The sequence below is a fragment of the Spea bombifrons genome, chromosome 3 (genome assembly GCF_027358695.1).
Source record: "Spea bombifrons isolate aSpeBom1 chromosome 3, aSpeBom1.2.pri, whole genome shotgun sequence".
In the NCBI taxonomy this organism is placed as follows: Eukaryota; Metazoa; Chordata; class Amphibia; order Anura; family Pelobatidae; genus Spea; species Spea bombifrons.
The window spans coordinates 88,077,648-88,104,350 of NC_071089.1; the positions used below are offsets into that span (position 1 = coordinate 88,077,648).

The 26,703-nt window shown below is 44.0% G+C and overlaps 1 pseudogene; it reads right to left on the reverse strand.

Moving 5' to 3' along the window:
- Nucleotides 1-4,184: 4,184 nt before the first annotated feature.
- LOC128484064 (SUMO-activating enzyme subunit 2-like) overlaps nucleotides 4,185-26,703 on the reverse strand; it is a 67,112-nt pseudogene continuing 44,593 nt past the window's right edge.

Genomic DNA, 26,703 nt, shown 5'->3' on the forward strand with positions numbered 1-26,703 from the left:
GCTTACAATCCTGATGTGGTTTTGTTAATTAGAGAGCTTCAATAGCCTAAGGTCTTGGGATTACAACTATTTAAAAATATTTTTCTTAGTGACATCATTTGGTATTTTCTCTTACTTGATGCTTTAACCCTGCTTAATCACCATATTCATTTTCATATATTTTTTTAAGGATTACAATACCTTAACGCTTTTACTGGATAATAAGTCTTGTGGCCGTTCAAATAAGTGAATGCAATAACAATTTAAAATTTAAAATACAATAAAGGATGTCCCAGCTGAGGAGACACGGTTAATTATGCCTGGCAAGGCGCAATATAGTCCTTGATCCAATATTATGTTTTCCCATAAATCCCCTGCATTACATCTGTGCTGACAATAGATGGCGCTCATGATTTAAATTTACCTCTGCCACACTGCAGCTATTTCATTGATTGTCACTCACAGGTTGTAATGGTACTTAGAAATGTGATTCTATAATACCCAGGGAATTATAACATACCTAATTACTACTATCAAATGGGTTTGGCCCATTGAAAACTTAATCAGTACAATTCAAAATACAGGTAATATGAATGCATAATTGTACAGAGGCAATGTTATCAATTTAGCATTTTAATGGACGATTGTATGATGTATTCTCTTTGTTAAGTGCTATAACTTTTATTTATGCATTCACAGTATGTAATTAAATATAACAGAAGAGACGGATTGTAGATGTATTTAACTAAATTACATGGTCAGTGCAAAAACAAGAAAGTCATTGTAAAGCAATAAGTTTTGTTGACTTTCACATAATAGATATTAACTTTTAAATTGTCGCTATCCAGAAAGCCTGGATGGAAAAGTAAGATGAGCAAAGCATAACGCTCATAAATTTGTCATTAATATTTCCTTGTGGAAAGCATTCTGAGCAATAGAGAACAAGGCACTGGACCAGGGCAGGAACAGATTCGGGTGCAGGACAGGATCAGGTATCAGACGCCAAGTTGCAGCAAGAGTTACCATATAATGCATCTGTTTAAATAGTGAAGGTCCTGCCTCCCATCAAACACATAAAATAAATGGATGCGATCGTTTTTAAGGGTCTTGTCTACGTGCACAATGCATGCAATGCGGTCGGACAGATCTTCGAGCAGTACATGCACAGCCACCTGCTGCCCAGCTAAGTTGGGTTCTTGAAAGAGGGATAGAGAGAAAAAAAAGAGGAGAGAAGAAAGAAAGAATAAATGAAAGAAAAAAGGCACATTACTTATAATATGCATCTGGGCACCTGTCAGTGAGAAGTATGACTCTTAATAAAATGTAACAAAAGTTAATTGACTGTTGGATGATGTCCAAGAAAATGTAACAAGAGGAAATTGACTTTGTTGGATGATACACAAGACATTCTGAGGCAGTTTCCAAGTGGTTTGGAGAGGAAGGGTGAGGTTGTAATGGTCAAAACAAAAAGTTGAAAACTCTGCACTTACTTGCTTCAAAGATTTATTGTGAATAAAGTGTGCGCACAGACACATCAGTGGAAAAGAAAATAATCAAGCTTAACGCGTGCCAAATAAGTAACACACATAATTAACCATGTTCAAAACACCAATCAGATCAATCTGTGAGTAAATAGGATATTTTAACTCTTTATAGACTATAAAAGCGGCATAAAAAAACATACATGCTCCAAGGCAAACATTGTGATTGGTGAAAAAATTGATGAATATACACATTCTATTACAAATAAGTTAAACAAAAATGGAGAATAGGAGGGGATCAATGTATAATTAATAACCACCGTATATACATAAGAAGGAGACCCAATAGTTAATAGACTTTAGGAACGAGATAAAGTATAGAAAGCTGTTTAATATATAACCAAAAGTATCCGTAATTCAAAGTAGCTTGTAATCATGTTAAAAGAAACAATTTAAATCATGCTCCATGGTCATCCCACAGGGTTTTCTTGTGCTGAGAGTGAAAAAAGGCTTAGATTATAGAGGGACCCCAATGGATTCAATCTATAATTAGAAAGAAAAACTATTTTTAATGACCAGAGTTACAATTTTGGGAATGTTTGTTCATCAATGTATTGGCTTCATTCTCAATATTGTTAATATTCTCATGTATCCTGCATTTATATAACCTATGCATAATATATATTTTTTTGCATTGGATTATATATATAACACGCGTCAAGGAACTTTTTTTTAACAATCTTGTTTTTTATGTATGGACTTTTTATTTATTTGGCGACTTTTATGCGTAACTTTAAATATTTATTTGTATAAAGTACTTATTTATGATTACGTACATTGAGTCTCACTTCGGTATTGGGCTTGGACCCAGAATAAATTATTTTATCTATCAAACTCCTTGGTGGAACAATATTTAGGGATAGGGCTTTCCACCTTTTCCACATACCAATATTCCCCGGGCATCGGGTTACTAAGAAGATTATCCAGGAAGTCCAGACGAAACAGGAAACAATAGTCACCAGACGGGAACCAGAAACTACGGGCATTATATATCCGACCAACTGTAAGTGCATCCCAACCCCGGCGGTTTCAGTTTAAAGACGGTATTACCCTATGGTGTTTGTCCTTGTTTGTGTCTTCTTCCATACAAGCCATGTACGGATTCCGAGGATTTGTTTGCAAGGCCCTGTAACATCCTACATACATTGTGAGTGCATAGAGTGGAGTTCACCCATCACGAAATAATTTGTTTTAACTTCTACACTATTAGAGTTCTCTTTTTGTTTTTTTCATATTACTTAACACCGGTTTAACCGAGCGCCCCTAAGTGGATTGTGTTCGTTACGTTCAACACCTGGAGAGTGTTGTTAAGGGTTGCGGCTGTGCATCCGGTACAAAATAAGAAAGGAAAGTCTTTTATCTTTACATATTATCTATTCTACTTACACTGGTTTTCACATTTTTATTTGTTTTCAATACTCATTCTGGAACAGCAAAGGGTTTCCCCCAAATTAGTGTCAGAAAGTTGATAACATACAACTGTCTAAAGTCTCTTTGAATGCAGTAACATTAACATCCCAATCCCAATCCAGACTCAGAACATTATCCCTCCCTTACCAAATATAACTTTAGGCGCTATGCATTCCAAGGGTCATGATTATACCCGCACAAACTTGCATTTTGGTGTCCTTGTGCATGGACACATGGCATTGTATGACGTTGCGTGACCCTATACACAAAGTTGTGGCAAAGTAAATGCCTTTTCAGCTGCCAGGTAAAAAGACATATTGGCAAACCTAAGCACCAAGTTACAGGGGTCCCCTGAAGCAGTGCACCTGCCTTAGCATGCAACTGTCAGCCCAGCACCCCTCTCATTCAACTGCTTGGGATGACTTACACTAACATTGGCCCTAGTTCAGGGATCCTTTACACACATGGCCTCTGGTATTACTTCTCTTTACCTTTTGATGTCTACGCAAAGGGTTACATTCTTTGCACAAAACATTCCTAGTGTATACCGTTTTCTTAACGCTAGTAACATTGTCAGTTTATATTTCAGAATTCTAATACACCCAAAAATATCATTTATTAGGTAGTTAAGAACCTTTTAGAAAATTAGTATTCACAAAATGGCTTCATTTTGAGACAGAATCCAATAAATGTCTGACTTACTGTAAAGCTTTGATATCTTGGGCACACAGCCATTTATGTTATATGTAATTTTAAGATGTATTTCAGAGCTCTTACAAGAGCAATGTAAATTAGATCTGCACCTTTATGGTCCTCACTTGCTGATACAGCAATAAAATAAATAAAGTTAGTATTTAATAGAGACGTGTTATGAATAGGTTTTTTTGCAAGATTATATTTTGCCATTGGCAAAAAAAGACATGTTTCAGTAACACGAAACTGCACAATACAACTTATGTCCCTATATCCTTTATGTGGACAACTAAATAGATGATGATACAGTATATTTAGTAGATGTAACTACAGAATGTGCTAAGAGTTTCAGCTGTTTGACCTCTCCCTCCAGAGGGGAATTGAAAATAATTATCACCTCTCTGCTTGTTCCTAAATTTCATCCTGTAAGAAGTTTGCAACCAACAATTCTATAAGCTAGTTTATGGCTCAGTACTTGATGGTAGTTCGGCTCAGCCTTTTATGGCAAACAATGTCTTTTGTAGCCTTTATCCTACATCTTATTTAGGATCAATCCATCCTTTATTCTTTGTCCCCTCCTGCAAAAAACAAAGAAAAACAAAAATTTCAATTCCTACATTAATTTAACCTTGCTAGCATAGCAAAGCTTAACTTCTCTTCCATCATATCATGGTTAATTCAATTCCATTCACTGAATCTGTTAACAAACCTTAATTTGGTAATTTCATATTTTTATCAGTCATGTTGTAAAAGTCCTCATAAAAGTTCCTTTCCCATGATCTTACAGGACATTCCTGCAGCATACGTTTCTAAGACTCTTAACACAACCCGCCACCTTCAAATGTAATTGGTAATGGCGGGACATCAACTGTATCAACCAGTGGAATTAAAGATAAATAAATAACCAATGGATATGTTGGAGATGTTCAGCCATGCTTCCTATATATCATAGGTTGCAAATGACCAATAATAGATATAGATACAGTTTGATGCATTTAGAATCATTCAGCTTATCTGGATCTATTTACTTATTAAAGGTTCATTCAATTGACTGCGGTTGTATGCCCTTGCATGATAACACTTGGAAAATAATTTGCACTGCAAATGTTTCAGATGAGGGTCCTCATTTTTGGGCCATATCATAAGAAAATTATACTCACAGCAGAAAAATATACCATTTAAGTCCAGTGAAAGGGTATTGTTAAAATAATCATTGTCACTAGTTGCCTGGGAGCCAGCATCCCCCAATTGTTCATTGACCTAAAAGAACAAGTTCAACTCTATAGACCACATTTAATTGAAAGGAAGTTGCAATGCATCCGCCAACCATTGGGGACACAGATTGGATTTTTCTTTGTGATAACCATGTTTTGACCTCCTGTAAGCATATAGGATATTTGGCAAAATTCACCTGCACGAGCAGGGGTAGTTCCTATGTTGTGCTGATGAGATCTAAGGAGTTCTAAATCACAAAAGTAATTCTCCCAGTGTTGATTGCTTCTTTAATATTACTGTCATAATATGTGGCCTCCTTTATCTTATAATAACTAACCAAGGAGCAGGATGTAGAAAGATGGCAAGCAGATATTATTTTGGATTTTCTACACCAAGGAAGGCAGAAATAGTTGGAAGACTTCGACCCGAGCAGGAAGAAGAAGATGGCAACTTCCACAAAACAAGTGAATAGGGAAGATATGCAAACACTTCTTTTTCAAGAAAGTGACAGAAGCACCAGAATGGCAGTGATTTCTGGGCAGAAGAAAGAGGAGGTCCAAAAGGCAGTGTTTACTATTACAAGGATCTCTACTCAACTAAAGCATCGCGCCTGTTGGCTACAGGATCCTTAACAGCTTCAGCGCGCAGATGCTGCTGCTACAGTGATTCATAAGGTCTGAGATGCTGAGTATTCAGGATATTTTGGGAGTTATTCTGTATAACCTTTGTTTCCTTTGCAGCATGTCATAGATACAATAAGAAAGACCTAAATTTCATATTGCTCCATTTATGGGCAACTGTCTGAAAAAATGCCCTGCAACCCCGGTAGAAATGAAGCACATACTTAGATTGATCCCACCTAGCACGAGTATACACCCAATGGGTGGCAGGAAACGCCCCAAAAAAGTCAGGCTACCCCTCCAGTTAAAGCTAAGAAGGGTAAGCCTGCAGCAGCCCTCCTCTGTCAAGGTTCCACTTTTCATTTCACCACCACCTGCTGAACCCCCTACCCAACACCTTGCACAGACAGCAACCCCCTCCTTTCTGCTGTTTTCAGCCCAACTTGCTTCCTATATTCTCCAGAACTAATTTCCCCTTCTTTTATCTGCTGTAGACATTCCTCTGCCGCAGCAACTAGAAAGAGCTAAAAAGAAAAAGCTGAGAAAAGGATGGGAAAGAAGTTGACAAGAGTCCCCGAAAAAGCCTCAGAAAACAGCCCCATCTCCCCTGGTTTCTGAAGAAACAGAAATGGACATAGTAGGGGATAAGATCTTAGGTGGATTAACCATATCTGAGAAGCCGAGACTAAAGAGCTCAACCTTACTTAGCTAGATAGAAATGGTTTAACTGCCTCCTCAACAAACTGCTGGTTAATTTTCCACAAAGAGTGCTCTTACCTCTTTTGCATCTCCGTCGGGAAATGTCTGTATGTGGTACTATATCTTTTAGTCACGCATATTGTCAACTTAAATCTATCCTTTAATGAAGGTGTGTTAGGAAACTAAATAGAGCAAATGCACTTTGTAGCATAATTGAGATGAATGATTTGAGCCAATATTGAGAAAAGAGAGAAATATTTTTTCTTTGAGAAATGTCACTTACCAGGCTCTAAGATAGTCTAGGTGTCTGATAGCAATAGGTAGTAAATTCCTCTTTACACTGAAGGAGCTGCACAGTCTACCCATAGCGTTATATTATACTCTGTCGCAGATTTTAGCCTGGACCTGCTCAAACTGTATGAGGAAGTGGGGACTGAAGGCAAAATGCCTTCTGTGAAGAGAGAAGATATGATATAAACAGTAAGGCAAGAGATGTGACTCTACAAGATCTTATCTAAGGTGTTAGTTACTACGTCACAGTCTGTGAGAGATTTTCCATCCCCACCAGACCTGTGCAAAACTGCAGTAATGTGGAGACCATGCTCTTTGGGCATTGGGAGTTGCTTTTTCCCCAACTCTGCTTTTTCCCCAACTCCCCATCTCCACCTACAGACTTCACCTAGGGGTCTGGTTTGGGAGAGATGCCTTGGCAAAGCTGGGAAGCCAATTTGGTGTGACACTGCATATGGCTCTGCAGGTAACTTCATGTCTCATTTTTTCATGCTTCACAAAAAATCACCAAATCTCTGCAAATCCATGAAAATAATACATCAGTAATTTCACCAAATCACATCTAATATGACCAAAATAAGCAGACCATCTTTAAGTAGTGAGTAGGAGTGGAGGCTAGGATACATATCAACATTTTTGCTAGTAACCTTTACCAAGTGAGTATCTGTTCCGGATAGCGCCGGCGAAAGTGCTGGCAGCAGAGGAGGTTGCGTACGCGCGTACCTTCCCACTGCCGGGATAGCCTGTCCACTGCCAGGGAAGCAGAGCCGGTTGGGGAGATCATTGATCTCTCTGTGACAGGCGGCGCTCCAGAAGCAAGACCGGGACCCCGGCGGCACTGTGCCGTCCCAAAGCGGATCTGCTAGACTTACCTCTTTAATTTTCTGGAGGAGGCGGGGGCTAGCGGAGTCACACAGCGTCATTGCGTAATCCCGTGGGAGCTGCAGTAAGCGCCAGAGTGGCATATAGAATATAAGGCATTTCTGGAGGCAGAGTGGCATATAGGGAGTTAAAAGGCATAACATGAGGCAGAGTGGCATATAGGAGGGCAAAAGGCATATCAGGGAGGCAGAGTGGCATATAGGGGGTATAAGGCATTTCTGGGGGCAGAGTGGCAAGCCTGGGGGCAGATGTGCATAACTGGCAGGTTAGCAAATAAAAGGAAATAAAAACAAAAAAATAGTTTACATGAATTAATATTTACTAGTAAAACTTTTTTCCTATAGGGTTGTCTTATAATCAGGTTTTTTCTTTTTTTCCTAAATTAATATTCAGATTTCGGGGGGTTGTCTTATAATCAGGGTCGTCTTATAATTGCAAATACGGTATGTCTAATGTCTTATGGTATTAAAAGTAAACTTCAAGGTTTCCTTCAAATTATAATTCACCTTAAGAGGATTTCTTGGGACCCTTCTGGGGATATAAATTGTGGACATAACTCTAAAGATGAGGACATTTGTTTACCCTTCCCAGATGCTTTTAAATGGTTTTCAGTGTTTGTAGTGTTTGTCATTTGAGCCATTCCTCTAATGTTATGAGTTGCATACTGTAGGTGAGACTGGAACAGAAATAACACACATTGTTTGATGAAGAGAAGTAAACTTCATGAATTCTATTATGAAAAAGTCAAAGAATATTTATTGTTTAAAAAAAAGATGCAGAATATTTATTAGGTCAAATAAACGCACAAACCAAGTTGCATTTTAAGAAGCCCGAGAGAAAAGACAGCATGCCTCACTACTTCTAAATTAGATCACAAATTTTCTGGCTGATGGTAGCATCTTAGTGCTCACCCAGAAGGCAAAGATCTGAACAAATTACATTTTAATATCCAAGGTTCATTTAGCCATGCTGAGATCACATTGAAGCAAAGGATTTCACATACATGAATTTTCTGCAGCCCTTAAGACTTTAACTGGAATAAAGAAGTAACAGCTGCATTAAAATCATCGGTACTTGCGTTAAATCTACTATTCTGCAGGAAAACAGATGCATGTTTAATAACAGTAGGAATCTGGTATTTTGAACAACCCACAATGGTGTACTTTCTGAAAGCCTGATCAGTGATGTTCTAGAAATGTAATTTTCAATTAGATGCAATTAGCATAAATGTTAGTTTAGAAAAAAAGTCACGCAGAGGGTCATGTATAAAAAGGGATTCTGATGCAAAGTTTACAAAATGGACTTATCACCATAGCAGGTAATTGAATGTTCCTTCTTATTGGAGCATTTCGTTGGTTGCTATGGTCATAAGACCATTTTCAAGCACTGCCGCTGAATATCTTTTTAGATGTGGCCCACAGTGTCTAAGTCAAGCTTTCTATGTTGTTCCAGGTAAGTATCATATACTATAAAATGTAGAATCTGCAAAATACCAAATGTTTTCATACTCATAGAAGGATATTTGGATTTGGACCACGTAATTTGGCAAAAGGAGGATCTCCCTCGACTTATACCTCACACCTCACATTTGTATGCTGTCTTTATGTTGTGTATTTGACTGTGTCCGTATTAAGCATTTTATGTACCTCAAAACTACCGTATTACTAGAATTGGTAGAACTTGTATACGGTATCTCACAACAGTGAGTACACCCCTCACATTTTTGTAAATATTTTATTATATTTTTTCAAGTGACAACACTGAAGAAATAAAACTCGGCTACAATGTAAAGTAGTGAGTGTACAGCCTGTATAACAGTGTAAATTTGCTGTCCCCTCAAATATAACTCAACACACAGCCATTAATGTCTAAACCTTGGCAACAAAAGTCAGTACACTAGGCCCAAAGTGTCAATATTTTGTGTGGCCACCATTATTTTCCAGCACTGCCTTAACCCTCTTGGGCATGGAGTTCACCAGAGCTTCACAGGTTGCCACCAGATTCCTCTTCCACTCCTCCATGATGACATCACGGTGCTGGTAAATGTTAGAGACCTTGCACTCCCCCACCTTCCATTTAAGGATGCCCCACAGATGCTCAATGGGGTTTAGGTCTGGAGACATGCATGGCCAGTCCATCACCTTTACCCTCAGCTTCTTTAGCAAGGCGTTTTGTTGCAATACTGCCCTGTGGTCCAGTCTCCAAAGGGAGGGGATCATGCTCTGCTTCAGTATGTCACAGTACATGTTGGCATTCATGGTTCCCTCAATGAATTGTAGCTCCCCAATGCCGGCAGCTCTTATGCAGGCCCAGACCATGACACTCCCACCACCATGCTTGACTGTAGAGGCAAGACGCACTTGTCTTTGTACGCCTCGCCTGGCTGCCGCCACACATGCTTGACACAATCTGAACCAAATAAGTTTATCTTGGTCTCATTGAACGACAGGACGTGGTTCCAGTAATCCATGTCCTTAGTCTGCTTGTCTTCAGAAAACTGTTTGCGGGCTTTCTTGTGCATCATCTTTAGAAGAGGCTTCCTTATGGGATGACAGCCATGCAGACCAATTTGATGCAGTGTGCGGTGTATGGTCTGAGTACTGACAGGCTGACCCCCACCCCTTCAACCTCTGCAGCAATGCTGGCAGAACTCATTTCCCAAAGACAACCTCTGGATATGATGCCTAGCACGTGCACTTAACTGTTTTGGTCGACCATGGTGAGGCCTGTTCTGAGTGGAACCTGTCCTGTGAAACCGCTGCAGGGTCTTGGCCTAGGCCATCTTTATGTACAGCAACAATTCTTTTTTTCAGATTCTCAGAGAGTTGAGGTGCCATGTTGAACTTCCAGTGACCAGTATGAGAGAGTGTGAGAGCGATAACACCAAATTTAACACACCTGCTCCCCATTCACACCTGAGACCTTGTAACACTAACGAGTAACATGGCAGGGAGGGGAAATGGCTAATTGGGCCCAATTTGGACATTTTCACTTAGGGGTGTACTCACTTTTGTTGCCAAGGTTTAGACATTAATGGCTGTGTGTTGAGTTATATTTGAGGGGACAACAAATTTACACTGTTATACAGGCTGTACACTCACTACTTTACATTGTAGCAGAGTGTCATTTCTTCAGTGTTGTCACATAAAATGATATAATAAAATATTTACAAAAATGTGAGGGGTGTACTTACTTTTGTGAGATACTGTATTACCTTTTTGTATGGCTTCAGGTTTTTTTAAGCCTACAGCTCAAGGGGTTCTATTTACTAAACAGGCAGCAGGATAATGTCAACATATTATAGTTTGCTCATTAGCTGAAAAAAGGTAGATATTTTTTTATTGTCTTGTAGAGCACCATCATATTCCATAGTGCTGTACAATGGGTAGACATGACATAACAAATAGTATAATATTATATAGAATAAAAAATAGACTTACAGAAACAGGTGAGGAGGGCCCTGCTCAAACAAACTTACAATCTAGAGGGAGGTAGGGTGTATTACAGAAGAGGTAAAAGGGCCACTTAAAAATGTAGCCACACAGTATGTCAGGCTTTGGTTTAGTAGTTTCTATCCATACATATCTTATCACACAATACCACTGTAGCCTTCCCAATGAAGACTGTATACCAATTAAGCTTATCTTTAGAAAAAGCTACTGTTGCAGTGGACTGACCACTCTGATGTCTACTTCTCTTGCCAGTTTTGGCTGCGTGAAGCAACAAATAACTATGAGGCAAGCACTTCAGCAATCATAAGAATATTATAGCTCAGTGTTCCCTTTTAATTAATATCACTTTGCTAGTGATGTGGAAACAAATTATGTTCTTATACGTGGTCTTCTACAAAATATAACTCCATGGTTTATTTACTGCAGGGGGAGCTACTAGTTTTGCTTCCTTGATATCACTATACATTAGAAAGGGCCAACTGCAGTTTACGAAGGGCTGAGCTGATCTTATCTAATATAGTTAAATCAGGCAAGTTTGTTCACCCACTGGACTATGTATTATGCAGGGCCAACTCTCAAGAAAACTTGCCAGGATCAGCCCATTATAATAAAGATGATTAATTGCAACAGTAACTCTAATGCAAGCTCCTAATTTAGTTAAAAAATGGAGAGAGAAGAAATCTCCCCAATATATGTAGATCAACTTATTTCCCTTAATAAGTTAAAATTGTTTTCAGCTGCCAACTGTGAAAATAATTGGCAGTCACTAGTGCAAAAGAAAATTTTACATTAGAAATATAAATAAAGCTTTCATTAAAATATATAATTGTTACTTGTCTACAGTAAGAAATTAAAAATACAATCAGTAATTTAATAGCACTTAGTTCTCTGTAATTAAAGTGGTTTTCATTATGACCTATATATGGTTTGCATTATTACTCTATAAATTTTCCAATATGTATTTTCTGTTTAAACTATGTTTGTTGCCATTACTAAATAAATACTTCTTTGTTGCAAGTTATTTGTGCATTACAGCATCCCAACTGAAAGGGAAAATTATTAAGATTATGTATTCATATATTATGTTCGTTTTAAATGCATGTCAATTACTATATGTAATAAAAGTCCACAAAATCTTCCATTGCAAGACTCAAAAGAAATATATGCATTTTGAAGAAGTACTGGCAGCTAAGTAGCTGAAAGAAAAATCGGAGTAATGCTTTAACTGTGTTTTTTTATTGTGAAAATTGTGGCATGTGGATTATTATCAGTAAGGAATCACTGTCTGCATGGGTATGGGCCATACAAGTCCTTGACGAAGAAACATGAGTTATGAGTTCCTTAGTATTATGTAACTCCACCCTCCACCCTAATTTCTTAATAGTTGTTTTGTTAGAAAGTTGGACAACACTAAGCTAAGGTGTGAGGATCTTTATAATAAGTTGAATTGTGTATTCCAGGAGCTTTACATTACAAGAAGTGTAAATCCGGTAGAAGCAACTGGCCAGGCAGTAGGGTAGGCAGCAGCAAGAGAACAGTCAGTCAGTTGTAATGAAGGCAACACAATTACAAGAACTAATGCCATAATAACAAAGCAAGCAGGCAGAGACAATGAAGGGACCTAGGGTTTAAGCTGGGTAGGAGGCTATTCTTCCTACTCTCTTCTGTTTCTGGCCTAGCTTAGGTGCAGAAATCCAAAGATCTTCATTTACCACTATTTTTAGCCTTGTTCCACCCCTGTGTTTTAGCTTTTGTCATTCTTGGGTTTAATTTTACTAGGGAAATGGAGATTTTTAAATTCACCCACAAGGCTAGGAGGTCATGTCTTTTAGGACATGACTGGTGCTAAAGCTGGATCTATAATAGACTTGGGCACCAGGGGGCTCTTCGTGTTCGTCTTCGTGCTCGTCTTCGGGGGAAAAAAAATCTTCGTATTCCGCGAATATTCGCCCGTTCCTGTCTTCTCTTCGGGCGAATATTCGCGGACATTCTTCGTGCTCGTTTAATCTTCGTTTTCCTCCTGGTTGCCTAGCAGGGGTTAATACGGGGTTAATAACACATCACAGCAGCAGCAGCTGCCGTGAAGGTACGTGTGTGCAGCTCTATTGGTCGTTTCGGCAGGGGGCTGGTCTGGCATCAACGAGTGAATTGCAGAACTGCAGAATGCACTTCATTCGTTGATGGCAGGCGAGCCCCCTGCCGAAACGACCAATAGAGTTGCACACACATACCGAGGTGTACTGTCCATAGATGTTTAATAAAAGAATAGGGAATATTTTACATTTTTAAATTGATTTTGGACCACTTTACATGCCTAACATTTGCTACCTATTTACAATGGCATACTTTGCAACAACCCAACTTACTTATTGGACAGGACTGGAAAATAGCAGGACTGTCCACCAAAATCTTGGGTGTGTTGGCAGGTATGCTGATGGAAAAATGTTGGACAAGAACTAAAAAATAGCTTAGGGTTAATGTACGGTTATGGTTAAGATTAGTAGCAGTGCACTGGTTTGGTTAAAGATGGATTATGTCTAAATAATAATAATTTAATTTTAATGTTTTTTTTTAAAAAAAAATAGGGGTTTATTTAAATGTATTTTAAAGTTAGATTTATTATTTAGTACTTGATTATATTTATTAAATGTTTATAGTAGCGTTACCTACCGAGCTATAACTACCTATGTGTATTTGCATTTTGCATACCTAGTTTAGCTAAATTAGATGGGACAGGACTGGAAAAAAGCAGGACTGTCCCTGAAAAAGTTGGGTCTGTTGGCAGGTATGTGGATGGAAAAATGTTATAGGGTGAAGTGTGAGTTATAGTGTTAATGTAATGCTATTAGTGAGTGAAGGCCAGGGCAAATAAGGAAAAGGTCCTTGTGTTTTGTGCATTGTAAGTGTGTGTGTATGTGTGTTATGTGTGATGTCACTGTGTGTTATATGTGTTATATGTGTTATTGTGTGTGTTATGTTTGGTTGGTTGTGTATCAGAAGAAAATTAATGAAATGGAAAAGGAAATGGGAAAGGCAAATGAGTGGGCAATTGGCGACCCGCTCACCTGTTTCACCCCAGGGCAAAGCACCCAAACACTGTCAGTCTTAGACGTTTGGCAGCAGACTTCCAGAGCTCAGACACAAGGCCCTAGCGTAAGCTGGCCACTCCGGCGGAGGTAGCAGGCGTTGCCACACCGCAGACAGAGGCAGCCAGGGGGGAGAAACTGCCCTTACAATTAGGGACATTTTGGGCATGACTCTAGCCAGGAAGCGAACTGGCAGAGAAGAGATGCTGGCACCACCACCACCACCACCACCACCAGCAGCATTGATAAATTGGAAAGGCGAATGAGAGGGCAATTGGCGACCCGCTCACCTGTTTCACCCCAGGGCAAAGCACCCAAACACTGTCAGTCTTAGACGTTTGGCAGCAGACTTCCAGAGCTCAGACACAAGGCCCTAGCGTAAGCTGGCCACTCCGGCGGAGGTAGCAGGCGTTGCCACACCGCAGACAGAGGCAGCCAGGGGGGAGAAACTGCCCTTACAATTAGGGACATTTGAGGCATGACACTAGCCAGGAAGCGAACTGGCAGAGAAGAGATGCTGGCACCACCACCAGCAGCAGCATTGAAAAGGCGAATGAGTGGGCAATTGGCGACCCACTCACCTGTTTCACCCCAGGGCAAAGCACCCAAACACTGTCAGTCTTAGACGTTTGGCAGCAGACTTCCAGAGCTCAGACACAAGGCCCTAGCGTAAGCTGGCCACTCCGGCGGAGGTAGCAGGCGTTGCCACACCGCAAACAGAGGCAGCCAGGGGGGAGAAACTGCCCTTACCATTAGGGACATTTTGGGCATGACTCTAGCCAGGAAGCGAACTGGCAGAGAAGAGATGCTGGCACCACCACCAGCAGCAGCATTGAAAAGGCGAATGAGTGGGCAATTGGCGACCCACTCACCTGTTTCACCCCAGGGCAAAGCACCCAAACACTGTCAGTCTTAGACGTTTGGCAGCAGACTTCCAGAGCTCAGACACAAGGCCCTAGCGTAAGCTGGCCACTCCGGCGGAGGTAGCAGGCGTTGCCACACCGCAGACAGAGGCAGCCAGGGGGGAGAAACTGCCCTTACCATTAGGGACATTTTGGGCATGACTCTAGCCAGGAAGCGAACTGGCAGAGAAGAGATGCTGGCACCACCACCAGCAGCAGCATTGAAAAGGCGAATGAGTGGGCAATTGGCGACCCACTCACCTGTTTCACCCCAGGGCAAAGCACCCAAACACTGTCAGTCTTAGACGTTTGGCAGCAGACTTCCAGAGCTCAGACACAAGGCCCTAGCGTAAGCTGGCCACTCCGGCGGAGGTAGCAGGCGTTGCCACACCGCAGACAGAGGCAGCCAGGGGGGAGAAACTGCCCTTACAATTAGGGACATTTGAGGCATGACACTAGCCAGGAAGCGAACTGGCAGAGAAGAGATGCTGGCACCACCACCAGCAGCAGCATTGAAAAGGCGAATGAGTGGGCAATTGGCGACCCACTCACCTGTTTCACCCCAGGGCAAAGCACCCAAACACTGTCAGTCTTAGACGTTTGGCAGCAGACTTCCAGAGCTCAGACACAAGGCCCTAGCGTAAGCTGGCCACTCCGGCGGAGGTAGCAGGCGTTGCCACACCGCAAACAGAGGCAGCCAGGGGGGAGAAACTGCCCTTACCATTAGGGACATTTTGGGCATGACTCTAGCCAGGAAGCGAACTGGCAGAGAAGAGATGCTGGCACCACCACCAGCAGCAGCATTGAAAAGGCGAATGAGTGGGCAATTGGCGACCCACTCACCTGTTTCACCCCAGGGCAAAGCACCCAAACACTGTCAGTCTTAGACGTTTGGCAGCAGACTTCCAGAGCTCAGACACAAGGCCCTAGCGTAAGCTGGCCACTCCGGCGGAGGTAGCAGGCGTTGCCACACCGCAGACAGAGGCAGCCAGGGGGGAGAAACTGCCCTTACCATTAGGGACATTTTGGGCATGACTCTAGCCAGGAAGCGAACTGGCAGAGAAGAGATGCTGGCACCACCACCAGCAGCAGCATTGAAAAGGCGAATGAGTGGGCAATTGGCGACCCACTCACCTGTTTCACCCCAGGGCAAAGCACCCAAACACTGTCAGTCTTAGACGTTTGGCAGCAGACTTCCAGAGCTCAGACACAAGGCCCTAGCGTAAGCTGGCCACTCCGGCGGAGGTAGCAGGCGTTGCCACACCGCAGACAGAGGCAGCCAGGGGGGAGAAACTGCCCTTACAATTAGGGACATTTGAGGCATGACACTAGCCAGGAAGCGAACTGGCAGAGAAGAGATGCTGGCACCACCACCAGCAGCAGCATTGAAAAGGCGAATGAGAGGGTAATTGGCGACCCACTCACCTGTTTCACCCCAGGGCAAAGCACCCAAACACTGTCAGTCTTAGACGTTTGGCAGCAGACTTCCAGAGCTCAGACACAAGGCCCTAGCGTAAGCTGGCCACTCCGGCGGAGGTAGCAGGCGTTGCCACACCGCAAACAGAGGCAGCCAGGGGGGAGAAACTGCCCTTACCATTAGGGACATTTTGGGCATGACTCTAGCCAGGAAGCGAACTGGCAGAGAAGAGATGCTGGCACCACCACCAGCAGCAGCATTGAAAAGGCGAATGAGTGGGCAATTGGCGACCCACTCACCTGTTTCACCCCAGGGCAAAGCACCCAAACACTGTCAGTCTTAGACGTTTGGCAGCAGACTTCCAGAGCTCAGACACAAGGCCCTAGCGTAAGCTGGCCACTCCGGCGGAGGTAGCAGGCGTTGCCACACCGCAAACAGACGCAGCCAGAGGGGAGAAACTGCCCTTACCACTAGGGACATTTTGGGCATGACTCTAGCCAGGAAGCGAACTGGCAGAGAAGAGATGCTGGCACCACCACCACCACCAGCAGCAGCATTGAAAAATGGGAAAGGCGAATGAGTGGGCAATTGGCGACCCACTCACCTGTTTCACCCCAGGGCAAAGCACCCAAACACTGTCAGTCTTAAACGTTTGGCAGCAGACTTCCAGAGCTCAGACACAAGGCCCTAGCGTAAGCTGGCCACTCCGGCGGAGGTAGCAGGCGTTGCCACACCGCAGACAGAGGCAGCCAGGGGGGAGAAACTGCCCTTACCATTAGGGACATTTGATTCATGACACTAGCCAGGAAGCGAACTGGCATCGAAGAGACACTGGCACCACCACCAGCAGCAGCAGCAGAATTGGGAAAGGCGAATGAGTGGGCAATTGGCGACCCACTCACCTGTTTCACCCCAGGGCAAAGCACCCAAACACTGTCAGTCTTAGACGTTTGGCAGCAGACTTCCAGAGGTCAGACACAAGGCCCTAGCGTAAGCTGGCCACTCCGGCGGAGGTAGCAGGCGTTGCCACACCGCAAACAGACGCAGCCAGAGGGGAGAAACTGCCCTTACCACTAGGGACATTTGATTCATGACACTAGCCAGGAAGCGAACTGGCATCGAAGAGACACTGGCACCACCACCAGCAGCAGCAGCAGAATTGGGAAAGGCGAATGAGTGGGCAATTGGCGACCCACTCACCTGTTTCACCCCAGGGCAAAGCACCCAAACACTGTCAGTCTTAGATGTTTGGCAGCAGACTTCCAGAGGTCAGACACAAGGCCCTAGCGTAAGCTGGCCACTCCGGCGGAGGTAGCAGGCGTTGCCACACCGCAAACAGACGCAGCCAGAGGGGAGAAACTGCCCTTACCACTAGGGACATTTGATTCATGACACTAGCCAGGAAGCGAACTGGCATCGAAGAGACACTGGCACCACCACCAGCAGCAGCAGCAGAATTGGGAAAGGCGAATGAGTGGGCAATTGGCGACCCACTCACCTGTTTCACCCCAGGGCAAAGCACCCAAACACTGTCAGTCTTAGACGTTTGGCAGCAGACTTCCAGAGCTCAGACACAAGGCCCTAGCGTAAGCTGGCCACTCCGGCGGAGGTAGCAGGCGTTGCCACACCGCAAACAGACGCAGCCAGAGGGGAGAAACTGCCCTTACCACTAGGGACATTTTGGGCATGACACTAGCCAGGAAGCAAACTGGCAGAGAAGAGACACTGGCACCACCACCAGCAGCAGCAGCAGCAGAATTGGGAAAGGCGAATGAGTGGGCAATTGGCGACCCACTCACCTGTTTCACCCCAGAGCAAAGCATCCAAACACTGTCAGTCCTTGGCGTTTGGGAGCGGACTTCCAGAGCTCAGACACAAGGCCCTAGCGTAAGCTGGCTACATTGGCGGAGGTAGCAGGCGTTGCCACACCGCAGCAAGTGCAACCAGGGGGGAGAAACTGCCCTTACCATAAGGGACATTTAAGGCATGACACTAGCCAGGAAGCGAACTGGCAGAGAAGAGATGCTGGCACCACCAGCAGCAGCAGCAGCAGCAGCAGCATTGGAAAAGGCAAATGAGTGGGCAATTGACGACCCGCTCACCTGTTTCACCCCAGGGCAAAGCATCCAAAGACTGTCAGTCCTTGGCGTTTGGGAGCGGACTTCCAGAACTCAGACACAAGGCCCTAGCGTAAGCTGGCTACATTGGCGGAGGTAGCAGGCGTTGCCACACCGCAGCAAGTGCAACCAGGGGGGAGAAACTGCCCTTACCATAAGGGACATTTAAGGCATGACACTAGCCAGGAAGCGAACTGGCAGAGAAGAGATGCTGGCACCACCAGCAGCAGCAGCAGCAGCAGCAGCATTGGAAAAGGCAAATGAGTGGGCAATTGACGACCCGCTCACCTGTTTCACCCCAGGGCAAAGCATCCAAAGACTGTCAGTCCTTGGCGTTTGGGAGCGGACTTCCAGAACTCAGACACAAGGCCCTAGCGTAAGCTGGCTACATTGGCGGAGGTAGCAGGCGTTGCCACACCGCAGCAAGTGCAACCAGGGGGGAGAAACTGCCCTTACCATAAGGGACATTTAAGGCATGACACTAGCCAGGAAGCGAACTGGCAGAGAAGAGATGCTGGCACCACCAGCAGCAGCAGCAGCAGCAGCAGCATTGGAAAAGGCAAATGAGTGGGCAATTGACGACCCGCTCACCTGTTTCACCCCAGGGCAAAGCATCCAAAGACTGTCAGTCCTTGGCGTTTGGGAGCGGACTTCCAGAACTCAGACACAAGGCCCTAGCGTAAGCTGGCTACATTGGCGGAGGTAGCAGGCGTTGCCACACCGCAGCAAGTGCAACCAGGGGGGAGAAACTGCCCTTACCATAAGGGACATTTGAGGCATGACACTAGCCAGGAAGCGAACTGGCAGAGAAGAGACACTGGCACCACCACCAGCAGCAGCAGCAGCAGCATTGGAAAAGGCGAATGAGTGGGCAATTGACGACCCGCTCACCTGTTTCACCCCAGGGCAAAGCATCCAAAAACTGTCAGTCCTTGGCGTTTGGGAGCGGACTTCCAGAACTCAGACACAAGGCCCTAGCGTAAGCTGGCTACATTGGCGGAGGTAGCAGGCGTTGCCACACCGCAGCAAGTGCAACCAGGGGGGAGAAACTACCCTCTCCATTAGGGACATTTAAGGCATGACACGAGCCAGGAAGCGAACTGGCATTGAAGAGAGACACTGGCACCACCACCAGCAGCAGCAGCATTGGAAAAGGCGAATGAGTGGGCAATTGACGACCCGCTCACCTGTTTCACCCCAGGGCAAAGCATCCAAAAACTGTCAGTCCTTGGCGTTTGGGAGCGGACTTCCAGAACTCAGACACAAGGCCCTAGCGTAAGCTGGCTACATTGGCGGAGGTAGCAGGCGTTGCCACACCGCAGCAAGTGCAACCAGGGGGGAGAAACTACCCTCTCCATTAGGGACATTTAAGGCATGACACTAGCCAGGAAGCGAACTGGCATTGAAGAGAGACACTGGCACCACCACCAGCAGCAGCAGCATTGGAAAAGGCGAATGAGTGGGCAATTGACGACCCGCTCACCTGTTTCACCCCAGGGCAAAGCATCCAAGCACTGTCAGTCCTTGGCGTTTGGGAGCAGACCTACAGAACTCAGACACAAGGCCCTAGCGTAAGCTGTCTACACCGGCGGAGGTAGCAGGCGTTGCCACACCGCAGCAAGTGCAACCAGGGGGGAGAAACTACCCTTACCATCAGGGACATTCGAGGCATGACACTAGCCAGGAAGCGAACTGGCATTGAAGAGAGACACTGGCACCACCACCAGCAGCAGCAGAATTGGGAAAGGCGAATGAGTGGGCAATTGACGACCCGCTCACCTGTTTCACCCCAGGGCAAAGCATCCAAGCACTGTCAGTCTTTGGCGTTTGGGAGCAGACCTACAGAACTCAGACACAAGGCCCTAGCGTAAGCTGGCTACACCGGCGGAGGTAGCAGGCGTTGCCACACCGCAGCAAGTGCAACCAGGGGGGAGAAACTACCCTTACCATCAGGGACATTCGAGGCATGACACTAGCCAGGAAGCGAACTGGCATTGAAGAGAGACACTGGCACCACCACCAGCAGCAGCAGAATTGGGAAAGGCGAATGAGTGGGCAATTGACGACCCGCTCACCTGTTTCACCCCAGGGCAAAGCATCCAAGCACTGTCAGTCCTTGGCGTTTGGGAGCAGACCTACAGAACTCAGACACAAGGCCCTAGCGTAAGCTGGCTACACCGGCGGAGGTAGCAGGCGTTGCCACACCGCAGCAAGTGCAACCAGGGGGGAGAAACTACCCTTTCCATTAGGGACATCTGAGGCATGATTTCAGCCAGGAAGCGAACTGGCAAAAGATACTGGCACCACCACCAGCAGCAGCGTTGGAAACGGAAAAAGGTGAATGAGTGGGCAATTGACGACCCACTCACCTGTTTCACCCCAGGGCAAAGCATCCAAAGACTGTCAGTCCTAGGCGTTTGGGAGCGGACTTACAGAGCTCAGACACTAGGCCCTAGCGTAAATTGGCTACACCAGCGGAGGTAGCAGGCATTGCCACACCGCAGCAAGTGCAACCAGGGGGAGAAACTACCTTAAACATTAGAGAGAAAAAATTTAACTTTCCAAGCTAAGAGCTGGGTAACCCAATTTGGGCAGATTGAATTTAAGAAAGGCAATCTGCTCCATCAGATGAGGTGCCATGCGTGAGCGCTGTGGACTCAGTATGTTTCCAGTCATAGAAAACACGCGCTCACTTTGAACAGTGGTTGGCGGACATGATAGAAGCTGCTGCGCAACCCATGAGAGTGCAGGCCACACACTCTTCTTTTCATCCCAGTAGCTAAGAGGATCAACATTAGGAGCAGAAGGAACTTCACAGAGGTAAAGTTTGACCATTTCAGCAGCACTACTCTCCTTTCTGCTGCTAGCTCTGTCAGATGGTCCAACTATACTGCCAAGTGCCTCTTCCCAAAACGCAGCTGCTCCACTCAGCTGTGTTGTGCTGCTTGTGGCACTGCTGCTGATGCTGCTGCTAGGGGTAGCAGACCACATCATCTCTTCCTCCTCCTGCACCTCACCCTCCTCGGACAGCATTCCCATTTTACGCTGCCAGTCACGCACCTTGTTGACCAATTGCTCCCGGTAGCTACTGAGAACATTGAATTTCAAAGCTAGCTTTCCCTTAATTCTTGGATCACAAAGGCACGCTAGCATCATTTCGGGACTCTCTTCCATTCGCTTGCGAAGGTGTACTTTTAGCAGATCCTTCAGCTTCCTGACTATGGCTGCTACGTCAGGATGTAGAGTGCCACCTTGAACAGCCTCACGGTTTCCAAGGAACACATCCATCTTGCTGCCTAGATGGGAGAACACTGGGATTACCTGGGCCAGACTGGCAGTGTTTGAGCTTAAATTTTCTGTGGCATCCCTGAATGGTTTAAGGACTGCCACTAGCTGGGCGATCACTGTCCAATCCTCCCTATTCAATGGAGAGGTAATCCCAATATTGTGCTCTGAGGCAAGATTATGGATTGCCCTCTGCTGCTCCAAAATCCTCTCTAGCATGTCTAACGTGGAGTTCCACCGTGTACTGACATCCTGACGTAGGCAGTGTACGGGAAGACCTGACCTCTCTTGCTCTTCCCTCAAAAGTTGGCTAGCCTTAACACTATGGTGAAAGTGCCCAGCGATCTTTCTGCAGCGGGACAGAACTACTGCTGCCACATTAGTTCCTTCTGACATTGCTGCCTTCACTACAAGATGGATGATGTGGGCTGCACAGCGCACACCAACAATATGACCATCTCGCAGCGCTTTCACCATATTGGCACCTCCGTCAGTTACCACAAAACCAACTTCAACATTGGTGCCCGCCTCTGCTCCCACCCAAAGGCTAAACATTTTCCTCATCGCATGCAGAATGTTTTGGGAAGTGTGCTTTTCATCCATCACTTCTGCATGGAGAAGGAAAGATCGGTAGCCTGCTGCAGCAGCTTCCTTAGACACACCGGGCTGCCACCAGTGTGCTGTCAAAGAAAGAAAGGCATGCTGGCCGCTAGGTGCACTCCACAAATCTGTAGTGAAATGAACAGACTGACCAGCAGCCTTGGAAAGCTCCTCTTTCACTGCTGCAACACAGGACCGATACAATGAGGGGACAATGTTCCTGCTGAAAGTGGAACGTGACGGAACTGTATATTGTGGAGCCACAGCCGCCATCAATTGTTTGAAAGGCTCCCCTTCGATCATAGAGAAGGATGCCCCTCCAACAGCAATGAACTGACCAATCAGTCGCGTTACTTTATTGGCCTGCTGTTTGGGCATTGACCTTTTGGATTGGAATGCCACAAATTGTTCCAGGGTGGGCTGGACATGCAGTGCTCCAACCTGCCTTGGTCTCTGGCTGCCAGCACTAGTTGCTGCTGCTGCTGCTGCTGCTATTGGCTCAGAAGAAGAAGCTGTTGGGGTTTTTCCACGGCCACCAGCTATGCTGCCTGCACTAAGTTTTACCTCTGCATCTTTCCCCAATAGCACAGCGTTGTGTTGAGTGCTGAGGTGATGCTTCATGCTAGCACTGGTAAAATGGCCAGACACTTTCCCTCTGCTTATTAGCTTCCCACAATGTTTGCACTTTCCATAGCGCCCTTCTTCAACATTTTCAAAGTGCTCCCAAATTGGGGCGCGCATAGCCTTGGAGTGTGCCTTGGGTGCTGCTCTTACTGCTCGGGGTGGATGAACAGAGGCAGAACTAGTGGTGGTGGGACTGGTGGTAACAGTACTGGCCATAGTGGGACTGCTAATTGCTTTAGATTTGCTAGGTTTTGCTGCTGCTGCTGGTGGTGGTGATGGTGATGATCGTAGCGGAGAAGGTGGAGGCTCAGGGGAAAATTGTGCACTAGTCATTTGGACACTGCTCCCTGAGGAATCTGATTCCTGACCACTCATCTCCTCTACTTCCTCTGGCTCATAGTCTAGCTCTTCATTAGCCAGATCGAATGGAATTCCTGCTAGGCTGGAGCTAAGACTGATATCGTCGTGAGACTCGTGACTAGTAGTAGTGCGAGCAGGAAGAATAGACTCTGCACTTGGCCTCTCAGTCTCAGGCTCCTCTGCTACCTCGCTAGGTGGAGTTCCACTATGTGTAGCCCTCTCTCTAACTGTCTTTACAAAAATTTTGTAAGGACTTGGTGGCTTGCTAGAGGTACTAGGAGGACATGGCGTGGCGGTACCAGTGGGAACAGTAGGCGCAGCACTAGTGGTGGTAGAGGCGGGGGTGGTGGTGGTGGTGGTTTTCCCTACAAAGGAATGAGATCGCTTTGGTTTGGGACCCCTCTGAGTCTTGCTGCTAATTTGGCTCTGCTTGGTACCTTGCATGCTGCTGGTGGATGGGGAAGATGCTGCTTGGGGCAAAAGGCACTTCTTTTTAGTCACTGGGCTGGTACTACTTGTGCTACCCTTTAACTTTGAACGTGCTTCTGGTGCTTTAGGCTTTCCGTAAAAAACCATAGAGCTTGTGGGCCTAGCCGCACTACTACTGCCTGCTTTTGGTGCCTTTCCTTTACTTGATGATCCTTCAAGCAATGCTTCCCCAAATGATAAGCGAGAGCTTGGCCTACTTGGCCGACTAGACTGACGCAAAGGCTGCATCTTAGAGCTGGTGGTGGTGCTGGTGGTGGTGCTGGTGGTGGTGCTGGTGGTGGTGGTGGTGGTAGATGGAGCTTGTCCCTCCTTAGTCCCAAAAGGAGGATCCATTTCAAATTTTGTGTTGTGTGTGTAGTGTAGTGTAGTGTAGTGTAGTGTAGTGTAGTGTTTAAAAAACTATAAAAAAAAATAAAAAAATAAAAATAAAAAAAAGGAAAAACGAATTAAAGACAAAAAAATTAGAGGAAGTTCTCTTCAGTGCTACTGCTTAAAAAGTAAAACTATGCACTACTGCACTGTGCTGTGTGCAATCTGCCAAAATCCTAAAGTTATTTAAATTATTAACTCAAGATTAACTATTTAATAACTAGCAGTATTTTATTTTTAATTTGAATTTACACGGGCCTAAGAGCTTAGCCTACCACTATGCTAGCCTAAAGCTATATTTCCTTACTATAAGTCTACCTCTAGGCAGACGCTCTCAAACCCACTAAGCTAAAGTGAGGTTAAATCAGATTCAGTATATGATTTATTAATTAATATTAAGTTATATAATATTAATAGATTAGAACTAATTTACTTATATATTATGTATTATAGATAGAAGAATATAGATTATGAATTAGAATTTAGAATTAGAATTACTTATATTATAGATTATGAATTAGAATATTATTATTTATAATATATTATAGATTAAGATTAAAGAAGATTAGAATTATTTTAGTACTACAGCTAGTAGCTTGAAGCTTTGCTTAGTACAGCTCGTCACAGTCAATTTTTCTTGAAAAGAATTAGAAATAAAATAAAATGTCACAGCAAAACAGTTATCTTCACTGCTTGCTGCACTCACTAGCCCAACAAGTTCACTTCACTGATGGACTGAGGTGAGCAAAACACTAAGGGTACTTTTAATAAAATTGAAATAAAATGTAAAATAAATGAGAAAATCTTTGCAAAACAGTTAACGTCACTGCTTGCTGATCAAAAAAAAACACAGCACTTATGCGGCTGCACTCACTAGCCCAACAAGTTCACTTCACTGATGGACTGAGGTGAGCAAAACAAATGAAATAAAATGAAAGATTAATTAAGAAAAATTGACTTGGTCTCTTACTGTTGCTAAAACAAAGCACAAACTATAGAGCTGCAGCACCAGTACTAATAAGATTAGCTGAACTATACGCTAGTAGTAATTAATTAATATTATTACTTTTATTTATAGCTAATTTAATTAACTATTAAGATAAGAAAGAATTAGAGAATTATTGATATTACTGATTTTAGATTAGACACTAGTAGATGTTCTGAATGTCTACAGTACACTCTACACTAGTATACTATTACTAACTATAACTGACAAATATATATATAATTTTATAATGAATTCAATTATTAATTATATTAATTAATATTACTGATTTTAAATTAGACACTAGTAGATGAATGTCTACAGTACACTCTACACTAGTATACTATAGTATATATATATATATGACTGACAAATATATATATATATATATATAATATTATAATGAACTATTAAATTATAGATTCTATTAAATTGTAATTTGTAAATTCTATTTAATTTATTTAAGCAGGACAGGCAATAGGCACTAGTGCCAGCCCAGGGCAAGGGCACCCCAGTGCCACTGAGGCACTGGGTGCACTGTCAACTCAACAGCACTTACACTAAAGTTGATGACAAATTAATTTTAAAAAAATTAAATTAATCAAATTATTATTATTAAATTAATTATATTAAGTAGCACTGAAGTGAGGATGAAGTACACTGTGAGAAAGGCTTACCAGTCTCACACAGAACAGAACAATCTCTCTCTGTAACGCTCGGATGCAGCACAGCAGTGTTGCCAAAGCAGTCACAGCGAAAAATGAATGGATCTCTCAGGCAAGCTCTGGTCTTATAAAGGCGCCTTCAGAATTCAAAAAACAGCAGCACAGGCATTGGACGAGACCCTTAGCGTTACGTCACAAGAGTGAGCTGATTGGACAGACGAGGATCAGCTCACTCCTGTTTGAAATTTTGGCGGTTGCGCGGCAAAAACGAAGACGATCACGAAGAATCTTCGATTCTTCGTGATTGTGAGTCTTCGTCTTCGCCTACGGTTTGCCGGCACTGTATTCTGTTCTACGTTCCTTCGGAACGAACAAAAAAACGGCCTCTTCGTGCTCGTTTTCATGTTCGCCCGAAGACGAATGCACAAGTCTAATCTATAATCACCTCTAAATTTGCTTTAAAAAGCTAGGTAACAGCAGTCATGTCAGTAGATTGCTGAAAATATAGCACATAGTTAAGCAAATTTAGTGAAGAAATAATCCATAAATAAAATGGAAAAACAAAAACAGAAGTTAAAAAAATAATTTTCCTCATTTCCTCTACATTGGAGGACAGTGTCAGCCTTTATCCACAGAATAAAACAGATACTTGCAAATATTAATAAAATATAAAAAGAAAAAGAACAAACTTAGAGTTCACGTTTTAAACAAGAAACTGAATAAAAAGGTAATGCTTCCAGCAGTAATCATTTTTCATTTATGAGAAAGATATAACTACTTCAACGATTTACTTGCGAAAGATGAAGGCTCTTATTAGTATTCTATACAACATCCGAGTCATGGTACTTCACAAGATCCTGACAGGAAAAAGGAGAAAATATGAAATATAGAACCTAGCCTGTGATGCAACCTTGTGCATCATTACAACATGACAGAACCCAACCAATTCATCTCAGTCAGGAAAAAGGTGAAAACGAAATAAGATGAAACGAAGTAAGGCATCTGTGGAGAATCTAGAAGGA